Source organism: Camelus bactrianus, chromosome 34, assembly GCF_048773025.1.
Source record: "Camelus bactrianus isolate YW-2024 breed Bactrian camel chromosome 34, ASM4877302v1, whole genome shotgun sequence".
In the NCBI taxonomy this organism is placed as follows: domain Eukaryota; kingdom Metazoa; phylum Chordata; class Mammalia; order Artiodactyla; family Camelidae; genus Camelus; species Camelus bactrianus.
The window spans coordinates 23,498,699-23,524,614 of record NC_133572.1 but is presented as its reverse complement, the minus strand read 5'-3'; positions in this window follow the sequence as shown (position 1 = coordinate 23,524,614).

The window sequence follows — 25,916 nt, the reverse complement described above, 5'->3', positions numbered from 1 at the left end:
GAACGTCTCTCCACTTGCTCAGTTCTGAGAGATAAGTGTGTGTGAAAGCCGTCCTTCACCTAGCTTGTTTGGAACACAAAGTTTCTTTTCAGTTGCAAACTCCATTCCATACATATATAACTGGGGGTACTAGCCCCAACTCGGTTTTACAGAGAAAACTGCAGGAACTTCAAACCGGCACTAGGAAACAGACTGAGAAAGCAGAGAAAAAATGTCTCCTGCAACCCGTTCCCTTGGTGCTAGATGAACGAACGACTCTCGACTTTCTCAGTTCTGAGAGATAAGTGTGTGTGAAAGCCGCACTTCACCTAGCTTGTTGGGAACACAAAGTTTCTTTTCAGTTGCAAACTCCATTCCATACATATATATGGGGAGTTACAAGCTCCAACTCGGTTTTACAGTGAAAACTGCAGGAACTTCAAACCGGCACTAGGAAACAGACTGAGAAAGCAGAGAAAAAATGTCTCCTGCAACCCGTTCCCTTGGTGCTAGATGAACGAACGACTCTCGACTTGCTCAGTTCTGAGAGATAAGTGTGTGTGAAAGCCGTCCTTCACCTAGCTTGTTGGGAACACAAAGTTTCTTTTCAGTTGCAAACTCCATTCCATACATATATATGGGGAGGTACTAGCTCCAACTAGGTTTTACAGTGAAAAATTCAGGAACTTCAAACTGGCACTAGGAAACAGACTGAGAAACAGAGAAAAAGTTTCTCCTGCAACCCGTTCCCTTGGTGCTAGATGAACGAACGTCTCTGTACATGCTCATTTCTGAGAGATAAGTATGTGTGAAAGCCGTCCTTCACCTAGCTTGTTGGGAACACAAATTTTCTTTTCAGTTGCAAACTCCATTCCATACATATATGTGGGGCGGTACTAGCTCTAACACGGTTTTAGAGTGAAAACTGCAGGAACTTCAAACCGGCACTAGGAAACAGACTGAGAAAGCAGAGAAAAAGTGTCTCCTGCAACCCGTATTCTTGGTGCTAGATGAACGAACGTCTCTCCACTTGCTAAGTTCTGAGAGATATGTGTGAGTGAAAGCCGTACTTCAACTTGCTTGTTGGGAACACAAAGTTTCTTTTCAGTTGCAAACTCCATTCCGTATATATATATGGGTAGGTACTAGCTCCAACACGGTTTGACAGTGAAAACTGCATTAACATCAAACCGGCACTAGGAAACAGACTGAGAATGCAGAGAAAAAGTGTCTCCTGCAACCCGTTCCCTTGGTGCTAGATGAACGAACGTCTCTGTACATGCTCATTTCTGAGAGATAAGTGTGTGTGAAAGCCGTCCTTCACCTAGCTTTTTGGGAACACAAATTTTCTTTTCAGTTGCAAACTCCATTCCATATATATATATGGGGAGGTAATAGCTCCAACTATGTTTTACCGAGAAAACTGCAGGAACTTCAAACCGGCACTAGGAAACAGACTGAGAAAGCAGAGAAAAAGTGTCTCCTGCAACCCGTTCCCTTGGTGCTAGATGAACGAACGTCTCTCCACTTGCTCAGTTCTGAGAGATAAGTGTGTTAAATCCGTACTTCAAATAGCTTGTTGGGAACACAAAGATTCTTTTCAGTTGCAAACTCCATTCCATACATATATATGGGTAGGTACTAGCTCCAACACGGTTTGACAGTGAAAACTGCATTAACTTCAAACCGTCACTAAGAAACAGACTGAGGAAGCAGAGAAAAAGTGTCTCCTGCAACCCGTTCCCTTGGTGCTAGATGAACGAACGTCTCTCCACTTGCTCAGTTCTGAGAGATAAGTGTGTGTGAAAGCCGTCCTTCACCTAGCTTGTTTGGAACACAAAGTTTCTTTTCAGTTGCAAACTCCATTCCATACTTATATAACGGGGGGTACTAGCCCCAACTCGGTTTTACAGAGAAAACTGCAGGAACTTCAAACCGGCACTAGGAAACAGACTGAGAAAGCAGAGAAAAAATGTCTCCTGCAACCCGTTCCCTTGGTGCTAGATGAACGAACGACTCTCGACTTTCTCAGTTCTGAGAGATAAGTGTGTGTGAATGCCGCCCTTCACCTAGCTTGTTGGGAACACAAAGTTTCTTTTCAGTTGCAAACTCCATTCCATACATATATATGGGGAGTTACTAGCTCCAACTCGGTTTTACAGTGAAAACTGCAGAAACTTCAAACCGGCACTAGGAAACAGACTGAGAAAGCAGAGAAAAAGTGTCTCCTGCAACCCGTTCCCTTGGTGCTAGATGAACGAACGTCTCTCCACTTGCTCAGTTCTGAGAGATAAGTGTGTGTGAAAGCCGTCCTTCACCTAGCTTTTTGGGAACACAAAGTTTCTTTTCAGTTGCAAACTCCATTCCATACATATATATGGGGAGGTACTACCCCCAACTCGGTTTTACAGTGAAAACTGCAGGAACTTCAAACCGGCACTAGGAAACAGACTGAGAAAGCAGAGAAAAAATGTCTCCTGCAACCCGTTCCCTTGGTGCTAGATGAACGAACGACTCTCGACTTGCTCAGTTCTGAGAGATAAGTGTGCGTGAAAGCCGTCCTTCACCTAGCTTGTTGGGAACACAAAGTTTCTTTTCAGTTGCAAACTCCATTCCATACATATATATGGGGAGGTACTAGCTACAACTAGGTTTTACAGTGAAAAATGCAGGAACTTCAAACTGGCACTAGGAAACAGACTGAGAAACAGAGAAAAAGTGTCTCCTGCAACCCGTTCCCTTGGTGCTAGATGAACGAACGTCTCTGTACATGCTCATTTCTGAGAGATAATTGTGTGTGAAAGCCGTCCTTCACCTAGCTTGTTGGGAACACAAAGTTTCTTTTCAGTTGCAAACTCCATTCCATACATATATATGGGGAGGTACTAGCCCCAACTCGGTTTTACAGTGAAAACTGCAGGAACTTCAAACCGGCACTAGGAAACAGACTGAGAAAGCAGAGAAATAATGTCTCCTGCAACCCGTTCCCTTGGTGCTAGATGAACGAAAGACTCTCGACTTTCTCAGTTCTGAGAGATAAGTGTGTGTGAAAGCCGTCCTTCACCTAGCTTGTTGGGAACACAAAGTTTCTTTTCAGTTGCAAACTCCATTGCATACATATATATGGGGAGGTACTAGCCCCAACTCGGTTTTACAGTGAAAACTGCAGGAACTTCAAACCGGCACTAGGAAACAGACTGAGAAAGCAGAGAAAAAATGTCTCCATCAACCCGTTCCCTTGGTGCTAGATGAACGAACGACTCTCGACTTTCTCAGTTCTGAGAGATAATTCTGTGTGAAAGCCGTCCTTCACCTAGCTTGTTGGGAACACAAAGTTTCTTTTCAGTTGCAAACTCCATTCCATACATATATATGGGGAGGTACTAGCCTCAACTCGGTTTTACAGTGAAAACTGCAGGAACTTCAAACAGTCACTAAGAAACAGACTGAGAAAACAGAGAAAAAGTGTCTCCTGCAACCCGTTCCCTTGGTGTTAGATGAACGAAAGTCTCTCCACTTGCTCAGTTCTGAGAGATAAGTGTGTGTGAAAGCCGTCCTTCACCTAGCTTGTTGGGAACACAAAGTTTCTTTTCAGTTGCAAACTCCATTCCATACATATATATGGGGAGTTACTAGCCCCAACTCGGTTTTACAGTGAAAACTGCAGGAACTTCAAACCGGCACTAGGAAACAGACTGAGAAAGCAGAGAAAAAATGTCTCCTGCAACCCGTTCCCTTGGTGCTAGATGAACGAACGACTCTCGACTTGCTCAGTTCTGAGAGATAAGTGTGTGTGAAAGCCGTCCTTCACCTAGCTTGTTGGGAACACAAAGTTTCTTTTCAGTTGCAAACTCCATTCCATACATATATATGGGGAGGTACTAGCTCCAACTCGGTTTTACAGTGAAAACTGCAGGAACTTCAAACCGACACTAGGAAACAGACTGAGAAACAGAGAAAAAGTGTCTCCTGCAACCCGTTCCCTTGGTGCTAGATAAACGATCGTCTGTACACTTGCCCAGTTCTGAGAGAGATGTGTGTGTGAAAGCCCTCCTTCACCTAGCTTGTTGGGAACACAATGTTTCTTTTCAGTTGCAAACTCCATTCCATACATATATATGGTGAGGTACTAGCTCCAACACGGTTTTACAGTGAAAACTGCAGGAACTTCAAATCGGCACTAGGAAACATACTGAGAAAGCAGAGAAAATGTTTCTCCTGCAACCCGTTCACTTGGTGCTAGATGAACGAACGTCTCTCCACTTGCTCAGTTCTGAGAGATAAGAGTGTGTGAAAGCCGTCCTTCACCTAGTTTGTTGGGAACACAAATTTTCTTTTCAGTTGCAAACTCCATTCCATACATACATGTGGGGCGGTACTAGCTCTAACACGGTTTTACAGTGAAAACTGCAGGAACTTCAAACCGGCACTAGGAAACAGACTGAGAAAGCAGAGAAAAAGTGTCTCCTGTAACCCGTATTCTTGGTGCTAGATGAACGAACGTCTCTCCACTTGCTCAGTTCTGAGAGATAAGTGTGAGTGAAAGCCGTACTTCAACTTGCTTGTTGGGAACACAAAGTTCTTTTCAGTTGCAAACTCCAATCCATATATATATATGGGTAGGTACTAGCTCCAACACGGTTTGACAGTGAAAACTGCATTAACTTCAAACCGGCACTAGGAAACAGACTGAGGAAGCAGAGAAAAAGTGTCTCCTGCAACCCGTTCCCTTGGTGCTAGATGAACGAACGTCTCTGTACATGCTCATTTCAGAGAGATAAGAGTGTGTGAAAGCCGTCCTTCACCTAGCTTTTTGGGAACACAAATTTTCTTTTCAGTTGCAAACTCCATTCCATATATATATATGGGGAGGTACTAGCTCCAACTCTGTTTTACCGAGAAAACTGCAGGAACTTCCAACTGGCACTAGGAAACAGACTGAGAAAGCAGAGAAAATGTGACTCCTACAACCCGTTCCATTTGTGCTAGATGAACGAACGTCTCTCCACTTGCTCATTTCTGAGAGATAATTGTGTGTGAAAGCCGTCCTTCACCTAGCTTGTTGAGAACACAAAGTTTCTTTTCAGTTGCAAACTCCATTCCATACATATATATGGGGAGGTACTAGCTCCAACTCGGTTTTAGAGTGAAAACTTCAGGAACTTCAAACCGGCACTAGGAAACAGACTGAGAAAGCAGAGAAAATGTGTCTCCTGCAACCCGTTCCCTTGGTGCTAGATGAACGAACGTCTCTCCACTTGCTCAGTTCTGAGAGATAAGAGTGTGTGAAAGCCGTCCTTCACCTAGCTTGTTGGGAACACAAAATTTCTTTTCAGTTGCAAACTCCATTCCATACATATATATGGGAGGTACTAGCACCAACTCGGTTTTAAAGTGAAAACGGCAGGAACTTCTAAGAGGCACTAGGAAACAGACTGAGAAAGCAGAGAAAAAGTGTCTCCTGCAACCCGTTCCTTGGTGCTAGATGAACGAACGTCTCTCCACTTGCACAGTTCTCAGAGATAAGTGTGTGTGAAAGCCGTCCTTCACCTTGCTTGTTGGTAACACAAAGTTTCTTTTCAGTTGCAAACTCCATTCCATACATATATATGGGGAGTTACTAGCTCCAACTCTGTTTTACAGTGAAAACTGCAGGAACTTCAAACCGGCACTAGGAAACAGACTGAGAAACAGAGAAAAAGTGTCTCCTGCAACCCGTTCCCTTGGTGCTAGATGAACGAACGACTCTCGACTTTCTCAGTTCTCAGAGATAAGTGTGTGTGAAAGCCGTCCTTCACCTAGCTTGTTGGGAACACAAAGTTTCTTTTCAGTTGCAAACTCCATTCCATACATATATATGGGGAGGTACTAGCCCCAACTCGGTTTTACAGTGAAAACTGCAGGAACTTCAAACCGGCACTAGGAAACAGACTGAGAAAGCAGAGAAAAAATGTCTCCTGCAACCCGTTCCCTTGGTGCTAGATGAACGAACGACTCTCGACTTTCTCAGTTCTGAGAGATAATTCTGTGTGAAAGCCGTCCTTCACGTAGCTTGTTGGGAACACAAAGTTTCTTTTCAGTTGCAAACTCCATTCCATACATATATATGGGGAGGTACTAGCCTCAACTCGGTTTTACAGTGAAAACTGCAGGAACTTCAAACCGGCACTAGGAAACAGACTGAGAAAGCAGAGAAAAAATGTCTCCTGCAACCCGTTCCCTTGGTGCTAGATGAACGAACGTCTCTCCACTTGCTCAGTTCTGAGAGATAAGGGTGTTAAACCCGTCTTTCAAATAGCTTGTTGGGAACACAAAGTTTCTTTTCAGTTGCAAACTCCATTCCATACATATATATGGGTAGGTAATAGCTCCAACACGGTTTGACAGTGAAAACTGCATTAACTTCTAACCGTCACTAAGAAACAATCTGAGAAAGCAGAGAAAAAGTGTCTCCTGCAACCCGTTCCCTTGGTGCTAGATGAACGAACGTCTCTCCACTTGCTCAGTTCTGAGAGATAAGTGTGTGTGAAAGCCGTCCTTCACCTAGCTTGTTGGGAACACAAAGTTTCTTTTCAGTTGCAAACTCCATTCCATACATATATATGGGGAGTTACTAGCTCCAACTCGGTTTTACAGTGAAAACTGCAGGAACTTCAAACCGGCACTAGGAAACAGTCTGAGAAAGCAGAGAAAAAGTGTCTCCTGCAATCAGTTCCCTTGGTGCTAGATGAACGAACGTCTCTGTACATGCTCATTTCTGAGAGATAAGTGTGTGTGAAAGCCGTCATTCACCTAGCTTGTTGGGAACACAAAGTTTCTTTTCAGTTGCAAGCTCCATTCAATACATATATATGGAGAGGTACTAGCTCCAACTCGGTTTTACAGTGAAAACTGCAGGAACTTCAAACCGGCACTAGGAAACAGTCTGAGAAAGCAGAGAAAAAGTGTCTCCTGCAACACGTTCCCTTGGTGTTAGATGAACGAACGTCTCTGTACATGCTCATTTCTGAGAGATAAATGTGTGTGAAAGCCGTCCTTCACATAGCTTGTTGGGAACACAAAGATTCTTTTCAGTTGCAAACTCCATTCCATACATATATATGGGGAGGTACTAGCCCCAACTCGGTTTTACAGTGAAAACTGCAGGAACTTCAAACCGGCACTAGGAAACAGACTGAGAAAGCAGAGAAATAATGTCTCCTGCAACCCGTTCCCTTGGTGCTAGATGAACGAACGACTCTCGACTTTCTCAGTTCTCAGAGAAAAGTGTGTGTGAAAGGCGTCCTTCACCTAGCTTGTTGGGAACACAAAGTTTCTTTTCAGTTGCAAACTCCATTGCATACATATATATGGGGAGGTACTAGCCCCAACTCGGTTTTACAGTTAAAACTGCAGGAACTTCAAACCGGCACTAGGAAACAGACTGAGAAAGCAGAGAAAAAATGTCTCCTGCAACCCGTTCCCTTGGTGCTAGATGAACGAACGACTCTCGACTTTCTCAGTTCTGAGAGATAATTCTGTGTGAAAGCCGTCCTTCACCTAGCTTGTTGGGAACAGAAAGTTTCTTTTCAGTTGCAAACTCAATTCTATACATATATATGGGGTGGTACTAGCTCCAAATCTGTTTTACCGAGAAAACTGCAGGTACTTCCAACTGGCACTAGGAAACAGACTGAGAAAGCAGAGAAATTGTGTCTCCTGCAACCCGTTCCCTTTGTGCTAGATGAACGAACGTCTCTCCACTTGCTCATTTCTGAGAGATAATTGTGTGTGAAAGCCGTCCTTCACCTAGCTTGTTGAGAACCCAAAGTTTCTTTTCAGTTGCAAACTCCATTCCATACATATATATGGGGAGGTACTAGCTCCAACTCGGTTTTACAGTGAAAACTGCAGGAACATCAAACCGGCACTAGGAAACAGACTGAGAAAGCAGAGAAAATGTGTCTCCTGCAACCCGTTCCCTTGGTGCTAGATGAACGAACGTCTCTACTTGCTCAGTTCTGAGAGATAAGTGTGTGTGAAATCCGTCCTTCACCTAGCTTGTTGGGAACGCAAAGTTTCTTTTCAGTTGCAAACTCCATTCCATACATATATATGGGGAGGTACTAGCCCCAACTCGGTTTTACAGTGAAAACGGCAGGAACTTCAAACAGGCACTAGGAAACAGACTGAGAATGCAGAGAAAATGTGTCTCCTGCAACCCGTTCCCTTGGTGCTAGATGAACGAACGTCTCTGTACATGCTCATTTCTGAGAGATAAGTGTGTGTGAAAGCCGTCCTTCACCTAGCTTGTTGGGAACACAAAGTTTCTTTTCAGTTGCAAACTCCATTCCATACATATATATGGAGAGGTACTAGCCCCAACTCGGTTTTACAGTGAAAACTGCAGGAACTTCAAACCGGCACTAGCAAACAGACTGAGAAAGCAGAGAAATAATGTCTCCTGCAACCCATTCCCTTGGTGCTAGAAGAACGAACGACTCTCGACTTTCTCAGTTCTCAGAGATAAGTGTGTGTGAAAGCCGTCCTTCACCTAGCTTGTTGGGAACACAAAGTTTCTTTTCAGTTGCAAACTCCATTGCATAGATATATATGGGGAGGTACTAGCCCCAACTCGGTTTTACAGTGAAAACTGCAGGAACTTCAAACCGGCACTAGGAAACAGACTGAGAAAGCAGAGAAAAAATGTCTCCTGCAACCCGTTCCCTTGGTGTTAGATGAACGAACGACTCTCGACTTTCTCAGTTCTGAGAGATAATTCTGTGTGAAAGCCGCCTTCACCTAGCTTGTTGGGAACACAAAGTTTCTTTTCAGTTGCAAACTCCATTCCATACATATATATGGGAAGGTACTAGCCTCAACCCGGTTTTACAGTGAAAACTGCAGGAACTTCAAACCGGCACTAGGAAACAGACTGAGAAAGCAGAGAAAATATGTCTCCTGCAACCCGTTCCCTTGGTGCTGGATGAATGAACGTCTCTCCACTTGCACAGTTCTGAGAGATAAGTGTGTTATATCCGTCCTTCAACTAGCTTGTTGGGAACACAAAGTTTCTTTTCAGTTGCAAACTCTATTCCATACATATATATGGGGAGGTTCTAGCCCCAACTCGGTTTTAGAGTGAAAACTTCAGGAACTTCAAACCGGCACTAGGAAACAGACTGAGAAAGCAGAGAAAATGTGTCTCCTGCAACCCGTTCCCTTGGTGCTAGATGAACGAACGTCTCTCCACTTGCTCAGTTCTGAGAGATAAGAGTGTGTGAAAGCCGTCCTTCACCTAGCTTGTTGGGAACACAAAATTTCTTTTCAGTTGCAAACTCCATTCCATACAAATATATGGGGAGGTACTAGCACCAACTCGGTTTTAAAGTGAAAACGGCAGGAACTTCTAAGAGGCACTAGGAAACAGACTGAGAAAGCAGAGAAAAAGTGTCTCCTGCAACCCGTTCCCTTGGTGCTAGATGAACGAACGTCTCTCCACTTGCACAGTTCTCAGAGATAAGTGTGTGTGAAAGCCGTCCTTCACCTTGCTTGTTGGTAACACAAAGTTTCTTTTCAGTTGCAAACTCCATTCCATACATATATATGGGGAGTTACTAGCTCCAACTCTGTTTTACAGTGAAAACTGCAGGAACTTCAAACCGGCACTAGGAAACAGACTGAGAAACAGAGAAAAAGTGTCTCCTGCAACCCGTTCCCTTGGTGCTAGATGAACGAACGACTCTCGACTTTCTCAGTTCTCAGAGATAAGTGTGTGTGAAAGCCGTCCTTCACCTAGCTTGTTGGGAACACAAAGTTTCTTTTCAGTTGCAAACTCCATTCCATACATATATATGGGGAGGTACTAGCCCCAACTCGGTTTTACAGTGAAAACTGCAGGAACTTCAAACCGGCACTAGGAAACAGACTGAGAAAGCAGAGAAAAAATGTCTCCTGCAACCCGTTCCCTTGGTGCTAGATGAACGAACGACTCTCGACTTTCTCAGTTCTGAGAGATAATTCTGTGTGAAAGCCGTCCTTCACGTAGCTTGTTGGGAACACAAAGTTTCTTTTCAGTTGCAAACTCCATTCCATACATATATATGGGGAGGTACTAGCCTCAACTCGGTTTTACAGTGAAAACTGCAGGAACTTCAAACCGGCACTAGGAAACAGACTGAGAAAGCAGAGAAAAAATGTCTCCTGCAACCCGTTCCCTTGGTGCTAGATGAACGAACGTCTCTCCACTTGCTCAGTTCTGAGAGATAAGGGTGTTAAACCCGTCTTTCAAATAGCTTGTTGGGAACACAAAGTTTCTTTTCAGTTGCAAACTCCATTCCATACATATATATGGGTAGGTAATAGCTCCAACACGGTTTGACAGTGAAAACTGCATTAACTTCTAACCGTCACTAAGAAACAGTCTGAGAAAGCAGAGAAAAAGTGTCTCCTGCAACCCGTTCCCTTGGTGCTAGATGAACGAACGTCTCTCCACTTGCTCAGTTCTGAGAGATAAGTGTGTGTGAAAGCCGTCCTTCACCTAGCTTGTTGGGAACACAAAGTTTCTTTTCAGTTGCAAACTCCATTCCATACATATATATGGGGAGTTACTAGCTCCAACTCGGTTTTACAGTGAAAACTGCAGGAACTTCAAACCGGCACTAGGAAACAGTCTGAGAAAGCAGAGAAAAAGTGTCTCCTGCAATCAGTTCCCTTGGTGCTAGATGAACGAACGTCTCTGTACATGCTCATTTCTGAGAGATAAGTGTGTGTGAAAGCCGTACTTCACCTAGCTTGTTGGGAACACAAAGTTTCTTTTCAGTTGCAAGCTCCATTCAATACATATATATGGAGAGGTACTAGCTCCAACTCGGTTTTACAGTGAAAACTGCAGGAACTTCAAACCGTCACTAGGAAACAGACTGAGAAAGCAGAGAAAAAGTGTCTCCTGCAACACGTTCCCTTGGTGTTAGATGAACGAACGTCTCTGTACATGCTCATTTCTGAGAGATAAATGTGTGTGAAAGCCGTCCTTCACATAGCTTGTTGGGAACACAAAGATTCTTTTCAGTTGCAAACTCCATTCCATACATATATATGGGGAGGTACTAGCCCCAACTCGGTTTTACAGTGAAAACTGCAGGAACTTCAAACCGGCACTAGGAAACAGACTGAGAAAGCAGAGAAATAATGTCTCCTGCAACCCGTTCCCTTGGTGCTAGATGAACGAACGACTCTCGACTTTCTCAGTTCTCAGAGAAAAGTGTGTGTGAAAGGCGTCCTTCACCTAGCTTGTTGGGAACACAAAGTTTCTTTTCAGTTGCAAACTCCATTGCATACATATATATGGGGAGGTACTAGCCCCAACTCGGTTTTACAGTTAAAACTGCAGGAACTTCAAACCGGCACTAGGAAACAGACTGAGAAAGCAGAGAAAAAATGTCTCCTGCAACCCGTTCCCTTGGTGCTAGATGAACGAACGACTCTCGACTTTCTCAGTTCTGAGAGATAATTCTGTGTGAAAGCCGTCCTTCACCTAGCTTGTTGGGAACAGAAAGTTTCTTTTCAGTTGCAAACTCAATTCTATACATATATATGGGGTGGTACTAGCTCCAAATCTGTTTTACCGAGAAAACTGCAGGTACTTCCAACTGGCACTAGGAAACAGACTGAGAAAGCAGAGAAATTGTGTCTCCTGCAACCCGTTCCCTTTGTGCTAGATGAACGAACGTCTCTCCACTTGCTCATTTCTGAGAGATAATTGTGTGTGAAAGCCGTCCTTCACCTAGCTTGTTGAGAACCCAAAGTTTCTTTTCAGTTGCAAACTCCATTCCATACATATATATGGGGAGGTACTAGCTCCAACTCGGTTTTACAGTGAAAACTGCAGGAACATCAAACCGGCACTAGGAAACAGACTGAGAAAGCAGAGAAAATGTGTCTCCTGCAACCCGTTCCCTTGGTGCTAGATGAACGAACGTCTCTACTTGCTCAGTTCTGAGAGATAAGTGTGTGTGAAATCCGTCCTTCACCTAGCTTGTTGGGAACGCAAAGTTTCTTTTCAGTTGCAAACTCCATTCCATACATATATATGGGGAGGTACTAGCCCCAACTCGGTTTTACAGTGAAAACGGCAGGAACTTCAAACAGGCACTAGGAAACAGACTGAGAATGCAGAGAAAATGTGTCTCCTGCAACCCGTTCCCTTGGTGCTAGATGAACGAACGTCTCTGTACATGCTCATTTCTGAGAGATAAGTGTGTGTGAAAGCCGTCCTTCACCTAGCTTGTTGGGAACACAAAGTTTCTTTTCAGTTGCAAACTCCATTCCATACATATATATGGAGAGGTACTAGCCCCAACTCGGTTTTACAGTGAAAACTGCAGGAACTTCAAACCGGCACTAGCAAACAGACTGAGAAAGCAGAGAAATAATGTCTCCTGCAACCCATTCCCTTGGTGCTAGAAGAACGAACGACTCTCGACTTTCTCAGTTCTCAGAGATAAGTGTGTGTGAAAGCCGTCCTTCACCTAGCTTGTTGGGAACACAAAGTTTCTTTTCAGTTGCAAACTCCATTGCATAGATATATATGGGGAGGTACTAGCCCCAACTCGGTTTTACAGTGAAAACTGCAGGAACTTCAAACCGGCACTAGGAAACAGACTGAGAAAGCAGAGAAAAAATGTCTCCTGCAACCCGTTCCCTTGGTGTTAGATGAACGAACGACTCTCGACTTTCTCAGTTCTGAGAGATAATTCTGTGTGAAAGCCGCCTTCACCTAGCTTGTTGGGAACACAAAGTTTCTTTTCAGTTGCAAACTCCATTCCATACATATATATGGGAAGGTACTAGCCTCAACCCGGTTTTACAGTGAAAACTGCAGGAACTTCAAACCGGCACTAGGAAACAGACTGAGAAAGCAGAGAAAATATGTCTCCTGCAACCCGTTCCCTTGGTGCTGGATGAATGAACGTCTCTCCACTTGCACAGTTCTGAGAGATAAGTGTGTTATATCCGTCCTTCAACTAGCTTGTTGGGAACACAAAGTTTCTTTTCAGTTGCAAACTCTATTCCATACATATATATGGGGAGGTACTAGCCCCAACTCGGTTTTACAGTGAAAACTGCAGGAATTTCAAACCGGCACTAGGAAACAGGCTGAGAAAGCAGAGAAAAAATGTCTCCTGCAACCCGTTCCCTTGGTGCTAGATGAACGAACGACTCTCGACTTGCTCAGTTCTGAGAGATAAATGTGTGTGAAACCGTCCTTCACCTAGCTTGTTGGGAACACAAAGTTTCTTTTCAGTTGCAAACTCCATTCCATACATATATATGGGGAGGTACTAGCTCCAACTCGGTTTTACAGTGAAAACTGCAGGAACTTCAAACCGACACTAGGAAACAGACTGAGAAACAGAGAAAAAGTGTCTCCTGCAACCCGTTCCCTTGGTGCTAGATGAACGAACGTCTCTCCACTTGCTCAGTTCTGAGAGATATGGGTGTGTGAAAGCCGTCCTTCACCTAGCTTGTTGGGAACACAAAGTTTCTTTTCAGTTGCAAGCTCCATTCCATACATATATATGGAGAGGTACTAGCTCCAACACGGTTTTACAGTGAATACTGCAGGAACTTCAAATCGGCACTAGGAAACAGACTGAGAAAGCAGAGAAAATGTGTCTCCTGCAACCCGTTCCCTTGGTGCTAGATGAACGAACGTCTCTCCACTTGCTCAGTTCTGAGAGATAAGAGTGTGTGAAAGCCGTCCTTCACCTAGCTTGTTGGGAACACAAATTTTCTTTTCAGTTGCAAACTCCATTCCATACATATATGTGGGGAGGTACTACCTTCAACTCGGTTTTACAGTGAAAACTGCAGGAACTTCAAACCGGCACTAGGAAACAGACTGAGAAAGCAGAGAAAAAGTGTCTCCTGCAACCCGTTCCCTTGGTGCTAGATGAACGAACGTCTCTCCACTTGCTCAATTCTGAGAGATAAGTGTGTGTGAAAGCCGTCCTTCACCTAGATTGTTGGGAACACAAAGATTCTTTTCAGTTGCAAACTCCAATCCATACATATATATGGGTAGGTACTAGCTCCAACACGGTTTGACAGTGAAAACTGCATTAACTTCATACCGGCACTAAGAAACAGACTGAGAAAGCAGAGAAAAAGTGTCTCCTGCAACCCGTTCCCTTGGTGCTAGATGAACGAACGTCTCTCCACTTGCTCAGTTCTGAGAGATAATTGTGTGTGAAAGCCAACCTTCACCTAGCTTGTTGGGAACACAAAGTTTCTTTTCAGTTGCAAACTCCATTCCATACATATATATGGGGAGGTACTAGCCCCAACTCGATTTTACAGTGAAAACTGCAGGAACTTCAAACCGGCACTAGGAAACAGACTGAGAAAGCAGAGAAGAAATGTCCCCTGCAACCCTTTCCCTTGGTGCTAGATGAACGAACGACTCTCGACTTTCTCTGTTCTGAGAGATAAGTGTGTGTGAAAGACGCCCTTCACCTAGCTTGTTGGGAACACAAAGTTCCTTTTCAGTTGCAAACTCCATTCCATACATATATATGGGGAGGTACTAGCTCCAACACGGTTTTACAGTGAAAACTGCAGGAACTTCAAACCGGCACTAGGAAACAGACTGAGAAAGCAGAGAAAAAGTGTCTCCTGCAAACCGTTCCCTTGGTGCTAGATGAACGAACGTCTCTCCACTTGCTCAGTTCTGAGAGATAAGTGTGTGTGAAAGCCGTCCATCACCTAGCTTGTTGGGAACACAAAGTTTCTTTTCAGTTGCAAACTCCATTCCATACATATATATGGGGAGGTACTAGCCCCAACTCGGTTTTACAGTGAAAACTGCAGGAATTTCAAACCGGCACTAGGAAACAGACTGAGAAAGCAGAGAAAAAATGTCTCCTGCAACCCGTTTCCTTGCTGCTAGATGAACGAACGACTCTCGACTTTCTCAGTTCTGAGTGATAAATGTGTGTGAAAGCCGTCCTTCACCTAGCTTGTTGGGAACACAAAGTTTCTTTTCAGTTGCAAACTCCATTCCATACATATATATGGGGAGTTACTAGCTCCAACTCTGTTTTACAGTGAAAACTGCAGGAACTTCAAACCGGCACTAGGAAACAGACTGAAAAAGCAGAGAAAAAGTGTCTCCTGCAACCCGTTCCCTTGCTGCTAGATGAACGAAAGTCTCTCCACTTGCTCAGTTCTGAGAGATAAGTGTGTGTGAAAGCCGTACTTCACCTAGCTTGTTGGGAACACAAAGTTTCTTTTCAGTTGCAAACTCTATTCCATACATATATATGGGGAGGTACTAGCCCCAACTCGGTTTTACAGTGAAAACTGCAGGAACTTCAAACCGGCACTAGGAAACAGACTGAGAAAGCAGAGAAAAAATATCTCCTGCAACCCGTTCCCTTGGTGCTAGATGAACGAACGACTCTCGACTTGCTCAGTTCTGAGAGATAAGTGTGTGTGAAAGCCGTCCTTCACCTAGCTTGTTGGGAACACAAAGTTTCTTTTCAGTTGCAAACACCATTCCATAAATATATATGGGGAGGTACTAGCTCCAACTCGGTTTTACAGTGAAAACTGCAGGAACTTCAAACCGACACTAGGAAACAGACTGAGAAACAGAGAAAAAGTGTCTCCTGCAACCCGTTCCCTTGGTGCTAGATGAACGAACGTCTCTCCACTTGCTCAGTTCTGAGAGATATGGGTGTGTGAAAGCCGTCCTTCACCTAGCTTGTTGGGAACACAAAGTTTCTTTTCAGTTGCATGCTCCATTCCATACATATATACGGAGAGGTACTAGCTCCAACACGGTTTTACAGTGAAAACTGCAGGAACTTCAAATCGGCACTAGGAAACAGACTGAGAAAGCAGAGAATATGTGTCTCCTGCAACCCGTTCCCTTGGCGCTAGATGAACGAACGTCTCTCCACTTGCTCAGTTCTGAGAGATAAGAGTGTGTGAAAGCCGTCCTTCACCTAGCTTGTTGGGAACACAAATTTTCTTTTCAGTTGCAAACTCCATTCCATACATATATGTGGGGAGGTACTACCTTCAACTCGGTTTTACAGTGAAAACTGCAGGAACTTCAAACCGGCACTAGGAAACAGACTGAGAAAGCAGAGAAAAAGTGTCTCCTGCAACCCGTTCCCTTGGTGCTAGATGAACGAACGTCTCTCCACTTGCTCAGTTCTCAGAGATAAGTGTGTGTGAAAGCCGTCCTTCATCTAGCTTGTTGGGAACACAAATATTCTTTTCAGTTGCAAACTCCATTCCATACATATATATGGGGAGGTACTAGCTCCAACTCTGTTTTACAGAGAAAACTGCAGGAACTTCCAACTGGCACTAGGAAACAGACTGAGAAATCAGAGAAAATGTGTCTCCTGCAACCCGTTCCCTTGGTTCTAGATGAACGAACGTCTCTCCACTTGCTCATTTCTGAGAGATAATTGTGTGTGAAAGCCGTCCTTCACCTAGCTTGTTGAGAACACAAAGTTTCTTTTCAGTTGCTAACTCCAATCCATACATATATATGGGGAGGTACTAGCTCCAACTAGGTTTTACAGTGAAAACTGCAGGAACTTCAAACCGGCACTAGGAAACAGACTGAGAAAGCAGAGAAAATGTGTCTCCTGCAACCCGTTCCCTTGGTGCTAGATGAACGAACGTCTCTCCACTTGCTCAGTTCTGAGAGATAAGTGTGTGTGAAAGCCGTCCTTCACTTAGCTTGTTGGGAACACAAAATTTCTTTTCAGTTGCAAACTCCATTCCATTCATATATATGGGGAGGTACTAGCCCCAACTCGGTTTTACAGTGAAAACTGCATTAACTTCAAACCGGCACTAGGAAACAGACTGAGAAAGCAGAGAAATAATGTCTCCTGCAACCCGTTCCCTTGGTGCTAGATGAACGAACGTCTCTCGACTTGCTCAGTTCTGAGAGATAAGTGTGTGTGAAAGCAGTCCTTCACCTAGCTTTTTGGGAACACAAAGTTTCTTTTCAATTGCAAACTTCATTCCATACATATATATGGGGAGGTACTAGCTCCAACTCAGTTTTACAGTGAAAACTGCAGGAACTTCAAATCGGCACTAGGAAACAGACTGAGAAAGCAGAGAAATAGTGTCTCCTGCAACCCGTTCCCTTGGTGCTAGATGAACGAACGTCTCTCCACTTGCTCAGTTCTGAGAGATAAGTGTGTGTGAAAGCCGTCCTTCAACTAGCTTGTTGGGAACACAAAGTTTCTTTTCAGTTGCAAACTCCATTCCATACATATATATGGGGAGGTACTAGCCCCAACTCGGATTTACAGTGAAAACTGCAGGAACTTCAAACCGGCACTAGGAAACAGACTGAGAAAGCAGAGAAAAAGTGTCTCCTGCAACCCGTTCCCTTGGTGCTAGATGAACGAACGACTCTCGACTTTCTCAATTCTCAGAGATAAGTGTGTGTGAAAGCCGTCCTTCAACTAGCTTGTTGGGAACACAAAGTTTCTTTTCAGTTGCAAACTCCATTGCATACATATATATGGGGAAGTACTAGCCCCAACTCGGTTTTACAGTGAAAACTGCAGGAACTTCAAACCGGCACTAGGAAAAAGACTGAGAAAGCAGAGAAAAAATGTCTCCTGCAACCCGTTCCCTTGGTGCTAGATGAACGAACGACTCTCGACTTTCTCAGTTCTGAGAAATAATTCTGTGTGAAAGCCGTCCTTCACCTAGCTTGTTGGGAACACAAAGTTTCTTTTCAGTTGCAAACTCCATTCCATACATATATATGGGGAGGTACTAGCCTCAACTCGGTTTTACAGTGAAAACTGCAGGAACTTCAAACCGGCACTAGGAAACAGACTGAGAAAGCAGAGAAAAAATGTCTCCTGCAACCCGTTCCTTTGGTGCTAGATGAACGAACGTCTCTCCACTTGCTCAGTTCTGAGAGATAAGGGTGTTAAATCCGTCCTTCAACTAGCTTGTTGGGAACACAAAGTTTCTTTTCAGTTGCAAACCCCATTCCATACATATATATGGGTAGGTACTAGCTCCAACACGGTTTGACAGTGAAAACTGCATTAACTTCAAACCGTCACTAAGAAACAGACTGAGAAACCAGAGAAAAAGTGTCTCCTGCAACCCGTTCCCTTGGTGCTAGATGAACGAACGTCTCTCCACTTGCTCAGTTCTGAGAGATAAGTGTGTGTGAAAGCCGTCCTTCACCTAGATTGTTGGGAACACAAAGTTTCTTTTCAGTTGCAAACTCTATTCCATACATATATATGGGGAGGTACTAGCTCCAACTCGGTTTTACAGTGAAAACTGCAGGAACTTCAAACCGGCACTAGGAACCAGACTGAGAAACAGAGAAAATGTGTCTCCTGCAACCCGTTCCCTTGGTGCTAGATGAACGAACGTCTCTCCACTTGCTCAGTTCTGAGAGATAAGTGTGTGTGAAAGCCGTCCTTCACCTAGCTTGTTGGGAACACAAAGTTTCTTTTCAGTTGCAAACTCCATTCCATACATATATATGGAGAGGTATTAGCTCCAACACGGTTTTACAGTGAAAACTGCAGGAACTTCAAATCGGCACTAGGAAACAGACTGAGAAAGCAGAGAAAAAGTGTCTCCTGCAACCCGTATTCTTGGTGCTAGATGAACGAACGTCTCTCCACTTGCTCAGTTCTGAGAGATAAGTGTGAGTGAAAGTCGTACTTCAACTTGCTTGTTGAGAACACAAAGTTTCTTTTCAGTTGCAAACTCCATTCCATATATATATATGGGTAGGTACTAGCTCCAACACGGTTTGACAGTGAAAACTGCATTAACTTCAAACCGGCACTAGGAAACAGACTGAGAAAGCAGAGAAAAAGTGTCTCCTGCATCCCGTTCCCTTGGTGCTAGATGAACGAACGTCTCTGTACATGCTCATTTCTGAGAGATAAGTGTGTGTGAAAGCCGTCCTTCACCTAGCTTGTTGGGAACACAAATTTTCTTTTCAGTTGCAAACTCCATTCCATACATATATATGGGGAGGTACTAGCTCCAACTCTGTTTTACCGAGAAAACTGCAGGAACTTCCAACTGGCACTAGGAAACAGACTGAGAAAGCAGAGAAAATGTGTCTCCTGCAACCCGTTCCCTTTGTGCTAGATGAACGAACGTCTCTCCACTTGCTCATTTCTGAGAGATAATTGTGTGTGAAAGCCATCCTTCACCTAGCTTGTTGAGAACACAAAGTTTCTTTTCAGTTGCAAACTACATTCCATACATATATATGGGGAGGTACTAGCACCAACTCGGTTTTACAGTGAAAACGGCAGGAACTTCTAACAGGCACTAGGAAACAGACTGAGAAAGCAGAGAAAAAGTGTCTCCTGCAACCCGTTCCCTTGGTGCTAGATGAACGAACGTCTCTCCACTTGCACAGTTCTCAGAGATAAGTGTGTGTGAAAGCCGTCCTTCAGCTTGCTTGTTGGTAACACAAAGTTTCTTTTCAGTTGCAAACTCCATTCCATTCATATATATGGGGAGGTACTAGCTCCAACTCGGTTTTACAGTGAAAACTGCAGGAACTTCAAACCGGCACTAGGAAACAGACTGAGAAAGCAGAGAAAAAGTGTCTCCTGTAACCCGTTCCCTTGGTGCTAGATGAACGAACGTCTCTCCACTTGCTCAGTTCTGAGAGATAAGTGTGTGTGAAAGCCGTCCTTCACCTAGCTTGTTGGGAACACAAAGTTTCTTTTCAGTTGCAAACTCCATTCCATACATATATATGGGGAGGTACTAGCCCCAACTCGGATTTACAGTGAAAACTGCAGGAACTTCAAACCGGCACTAGGAAACAGACTGAGAAAGCAGAGAAAAAGTGTCTCCTGCAACCCGTTCCCTTGGTGCTAGATGAACGAACGACTCTCGACTTTCTCAATTCTCAGAGATAAGTGTGTGTGAAAGCCGTCCTTCACCTAGCTTGTTGGGAACACAAAGTTTCTTTTCAGTTGCAAACTCCATTCCATACATATATGTGGGGCGGTACTAGCTCCAACACGGTTTTACAGTGAAAACTGCAGGAACTTCAAACCGGCACTAGGAAACAGCCTGAGAAAGCAGAGAAAAAGTGTCTCCTGCAACCCGTATTCTTGGTGCTAGATAAACGAACGTCTCTCCACTTGCTCAGTTCTGAGAGATAAGTGTGAGTGAAAGCCGTACTTCAACTTGCTTGTTGGCAACACAAAGTTTCTTTTCAGTTGCAAACTCCATTCCATATATACATATGGGTAGGTACAAGCTCCAGCACTGTTTGACAGTGAAAACTGCATTAACTTCAAACCGGCACTAGGAAACAGACTGAGAAAGCAGAGAAAAGTTGTCTCCTGCAACCCGTTCCCTTGGTGCTAGATGAACGAACGTCCCTGTACATGCTCATTTCTGAGAGATAAGTGTGTGTGAAAGCCGTCCTTCACCTAGCTTGTTGGGAACACAAATTTTCTTTTCAGTTGCAAACTCCATTCCATACATATATATGGGGAGGTACTAGCTCCAACTCTGTTTTACCGAGAAAACTGCAGGAACTTCCAACTGGCACTAGGAAACAGACTGAGAAAGCAGAGAAAATGTGTCTCCTGCAACCCGTTCCCTTTGTGCTAGATGAACGAACGTCTCTCCACTTGCTCATTTCTGAGAGATAATTGTGTGTGAAAGCCGTCCTTCACCTAGCTTGTTGAGAACACAAAGTTTCTTTTCAATTGCAAACTCCATTCCATACATATATATGGGGAAGTACTAGCTCCAACTCGGTTTTACAGTGAAAACTGCAGGAACTTCAAACCGGCACTAGGAAACAGACTGAGAAAGCAGAGAAAATGTGTCTCATGCAACCCGTTCCCTTGGTGCTAGATGAACGAACGTCTCTCCACTTGCTCAGTTCTGAGAGAAAAGTGTGTGTGAAAGCCGTCCTTCACTTAGCTTGTTGGGAACACAAAATTTCTTTTCAGTTACAAACACCAATCCATACATATATATGGGGAGGTACTAGCACCAACTTGGTTTTACAGTGAAAACGGCAGGATCTTCTAACAGGTACTAGGAAACAGACTGAGAAAGCAGAGAAAAAGTGTCTCCTGCAACCCGTTCCCTTGGTGCTAGATGAACGAACGTCTCTCCACTTGCACAGTTCTCAGAGATAAGTGTGTGTGAAAGCCGTCCTTCACCTTGCTTGTTGGTAACACAAAGTTTCTTTTCAGTTGCAAACTCCATTCCATTCATATATATGGGGAGGTACTAGCTCCAACTCGGTTTTACAGTGAAAACTGCAGGAACTTCAAACCGGCACTAGGAAACAGACTGAGAAAGCAGAGAAATAATGTCTCCTGCAACCCGTTCCCTTGGTGCTAGATGAACGAACGTCTCTCCACTTGCTCAGTTCTGAGAGATAAGTGTGTGTGAAAGCAGTCCTTCACCTAGCTTTTTGGGAACACAAAGTTTCTTTTCAATTGCAAACTCCATTCCATACATATATATGGGGAGGTACTAGCTCCAACTCGGTTTTACAGTGAAAACTGCAGGAACTTCAAACCGGCACTAGGAAACAGACTGAGAAAGCAGAGAAAAAGTGTCTCCTGCAACCCGTTCCTTTGGTGCTAGATGAACGAACGTCTCTCCACTTGCTCAGTTCTGAGAGATAAGTGTGTGTGAAAGCCGTCCTTCACCTAGCTTGTTGGGAACACAAAGTTTCTTTTCAGTTGCAAACTCCATTCCATACATATATATGGGGAGGTACTAGCCCAAACTCGGATTTACAGTGAAAACAGAAGGAACTTCAAACAGGCACTAGGAAACAGACTGAGAAAGCAGAGAAAAAGTGTCTCCTGCAACCCGTTCCCTTGGTGCTGGATGAACGAACGACTCTCGACTTTCTCAGTTCTGAGAGATAATTCTGTGTGAAAGCCGTCCTTCACCTAGCTTGTTGGGAACACAAAGTTTCTTTTCAGTTGCAAACTCCATTCCATACATATATATGGGGAGGTACTAGCCTCAACTCGGTTTTACAGTGAAAACTGCAGGAATTTCAAACCGGCACTAGGAAACAGACTGAGGAAGCAGAGAAAAAATGTCTCCTGCAACCCGTTCCTTTGGTGCTAGATGAACGAACGTCTCTCCACTTGCTCAGTTCTGAGAGATAAGGGTGTTAAATCCGTCCTTCAACTAGCTTGTTGGGAACACAAAGTTTCTTTTCAGTTGAAACTCCATTCCATACATATATATGGGTAGGTACTAGCTCCAACACGGTTTGACAGTGAAAACTGCATTAACTTCAAACCGTCACTAAGAAACAGACTGAGAAAGCAGAGAAAAAGTGTCTCCTGCAACCCGTTCCCTTGGTGCTAGATGAACGAACGTCTCTCCACTTGCTCAGTTCTGAGAGATAAGTGTGTGTGAAAGCCGTCCTTCACCTAGATTGTTGGGAACACAAATTTTCTTTTCAGTTGCAAACTCCATTCCATACATATATAAGGGGAGGTACTAGCCCCAACTCGGATTTACAGTGAAAACAGAAGGAACTTCAAACCGGCACTAGGAAACAGACTGAGAATCACAGAAAAAGTGCCTCCTGCAACCCGTTCCCTTGGTGCTAGATGAACGAACGACTCTCGACTTTCTCAGTTCTGAGAGATAAGTGTGTGTGAAAGCCGTCCTTCACCTAGGTTGTTGGGAACACAAAGTTTCTTTTCAGTTGCAAACTCCATTCCATACATATATATGGGGAGTTACTAGCTCCAACTCGGTTTTACAGTGAAAACTGCAGGAACTTCAAACCGGCACTAGGAAACAGACTGAGAAAGCAGAGAAAAAGTGTCTCCTGCAACCCGTTCCCTTGGTGCTAGATGAACGAACGTCTCTGTACATGCTCATTTCTGAGAGATAAGTGTGTGTGAAAGCCGTACTTCACCTAGCTTGTTGGGAACACAAAGTTTCTTTTCAGTTGCAAACTCCATTCCATACATATATATGGGGAGGTACGAGCCCCAACTCGGTTTTACAGTGAAAACTGAAGGAACTTCAAACCGGCACTAGGAAACAGACTGAAAAGCAGAGAAATAATGTTTCCTGCAAACCGTTCCCTTTGTGCTAGATGAACGAATGACTCTCGACTTTCTCAGTTCTCAGAGATAAGTGTGTGTGAAAGCCGTCCTTCACCTAGCTTGTTGGGAACACAAAGTTTCTTTTCAGTTGCAAACTCCATTGCATATATATATATGGGGAGGTACTAGCCCCAACTCGATTTTACAGTGAAAACTGCAGGAACTTCAAACCGGCACTAGGAAACAGACTGAGAAAGCAGAGAAAAAATTTCTCCTGCAACCCGTTCCCTTGGTGCTAGATGAACGAACGACTCTCGACTTTCTCAGTTCTGAGAGATAATTCTGTGTGAAAGCCGTCCTTCACCTAGCTTGTTGGGAACACAAAGTTTCTTTTCAGTTGCAAACTCAATTCTATACATATATATGGGGAGGTACTAGCTCCAACTATGTTTTACCGAGAAAACTGCAGGTACTTCCAACTGGCACTAGGAAACAGACTGAGAAATCAGAGAAAATGTGTCTCCTGCAACCCGTTCCCTTTGTGCTAGATGAACGAACGTCTCTCCACTTGCTCATTTCTGAGAGATAAGTGTGTGTGAAAGCCGTCCTTCACCTAGCTTGTTGAGAACACAAAGTTTCTTTTCAGTTGCAAACTCCATTCCATACATATATATGGGGAGGTTCTAGCTCCAACTCGGTTTTACAGTGAAAACTGCAGGAACTTCAAACCGGCACTAGGAAACAGACTGAGAAAGCAGAGAAAAAGTGTCTCCTGCAACCCGTTCCCTTGGTGCTAGATGAACGAACGACTCTCGAGTTTCTCAGTTCTGAGAGATAATTCTGTGTGAAAGCCGTCCTTCACCTAGCTTGTTGGGAACACAAAGTTTCTTTTCAGTTTCAAACTCCATTCCATACTTATATATGGGGAGGTACTAGCCTCAACTCGGTTTTACAGTAAAAACTGCAGGAACTTCAAACCGGCACTAGGAAACAGACTGAGAAAGCAGAGCAAAAATGTCTCCTGCAACCCGTTCCCTTGGTGCTAGATGAACGAACGTCTCTCCACTTGCTCAGTTCTGAGAGATAAGTGTGTGTGAAAGCCGCCCTTCACCTAGCTTGTTGGGAACACAAAGACCCTTTTCAGTTGCAAACTCCATTCCATACATATATATGGGTAGGTAATAGCTCCAACACGGTTTGACAGTGAAAACTGCATTAACTTCAAACCGTCACTAAGAAACAGACTGAGAAAGCAGAGAAAAAGTGTCTCCTGCAAACCGTTCCCTTGGTGCTAGATGAACGAACGTCTCTCCACTTGCTCAGTTCTGAGAGATAAGTGTGTGTGAAAGCCGTCCTTCACCTAGCTTGTTGGGAACACAAAGTTTCTTTTCAGTTGCAAACTCTATTCCATACATATATATGGGGAGGTACTAGCCCCAAATCGGTTTTACAGTGAAAACTGCAGGAACTTCAAAACGGCACTAGGAAACACACTGAGAAAGCAGAGAAAAAATGTCTCCTGCAACCCGTTCCCTTGCTGCTAGATGAACGAACGACTCTCGACTTTCTCAGTTCTGAGATATAAGTGTGTGTGAAAGCCGTCCTTCACCTAGCTTGTTGGGAACACAAAGTTTCTTTTCAGTTGCAAACTCCATTCCATACATATATATGGGGAGTTACTAGCTCCAACTCGGTTTTACAGTGAAAACTGCAGGAACTTCAAACCGGCACTAGGAAACAGACTGAGAAAGCAGAGAAAAAGTGTCTCCTGCAACCCGTTCCTTTGGTGCTAGATGAACGAACGTCTCTCCACTTGCTCAGTTCTGAGAGATAAGTGTGTGTGAAAGCCGTCCTTCACCTAGCTTTTTGGGAACACAAAGTTTCTTTTCAGTTGCAAACTCCATTCCATACATATATATGGGGAGGTACTACCCCCAACTCGGTTTTACAGTGAGAACTGCAGGAACTTCAAACCGGTACTAGGAAACAGACTGAGAAAGCAGAGGAAAAATGTCTCCTGCAACCCGTTCCCTTGTTGCTAGATGAACGAACGACTCTCGACTTGCTCAGTTCTGAGAGATAAGTGTGTGTGAAAGCCGTCCTTCACATAGCTTGTTGGGAACACAAAGTTTCTTTTCAGTTGCAAACTCCATTCCATACATATATATGGGGAGGTACTAGCTCCAACTCAGTTTTACAGTGAAAACTGCAGGAACTTCCAACCGGCACTAGGAATCAGACTGAGAAACACAGAAAAATTGTCTCCTGCAACCCGTTCCCTTGGTGCTAGATGAACGAACGTCTCTCCTCTTGCTAGGTTCTGAGAGATAAGTGTGTGTGAAAGCCGTTCTTCACCTAGCTTGTTGGGAACACAAAGTTAATTTTCAGTTGCAAGCTCCATTCAATACATATATATGGAGAGGTACTAGCTACAACTCGATTTTACTGTGAAAACTGCAGGGACTTCAAACCGGCACTAGGAAACACTCTGAGAAAGCAGAGAAAAAGTGTCTCCTGCAACCCGTTCCCTTGGTGCTAGATGAACGAACGTCTCTGTACATGCTCATTTCTGAGACATAAGTGTGTGTGAAAGCCGTCATTCACCAAGCTTGTTGGGAACACAAAGTTTCTTTTCAGTTGCAAACTCCATTCCATATATATATATGGGGAGGTACTAGCCTCAACTCGGTTTTACAGTGAAAACTGCAGGAACTTCAAACCGGCACTAGGAAAAAGACTGAGAAAGCAGAGAAATAATGTCTCCTGCAACCCGTTCCCTTGGTGCTAGATGAACGAACGACTCTCGACTTTCTCAGTTCTCAGAGATAAGTGTGTGTGAAAGTCGTCCGT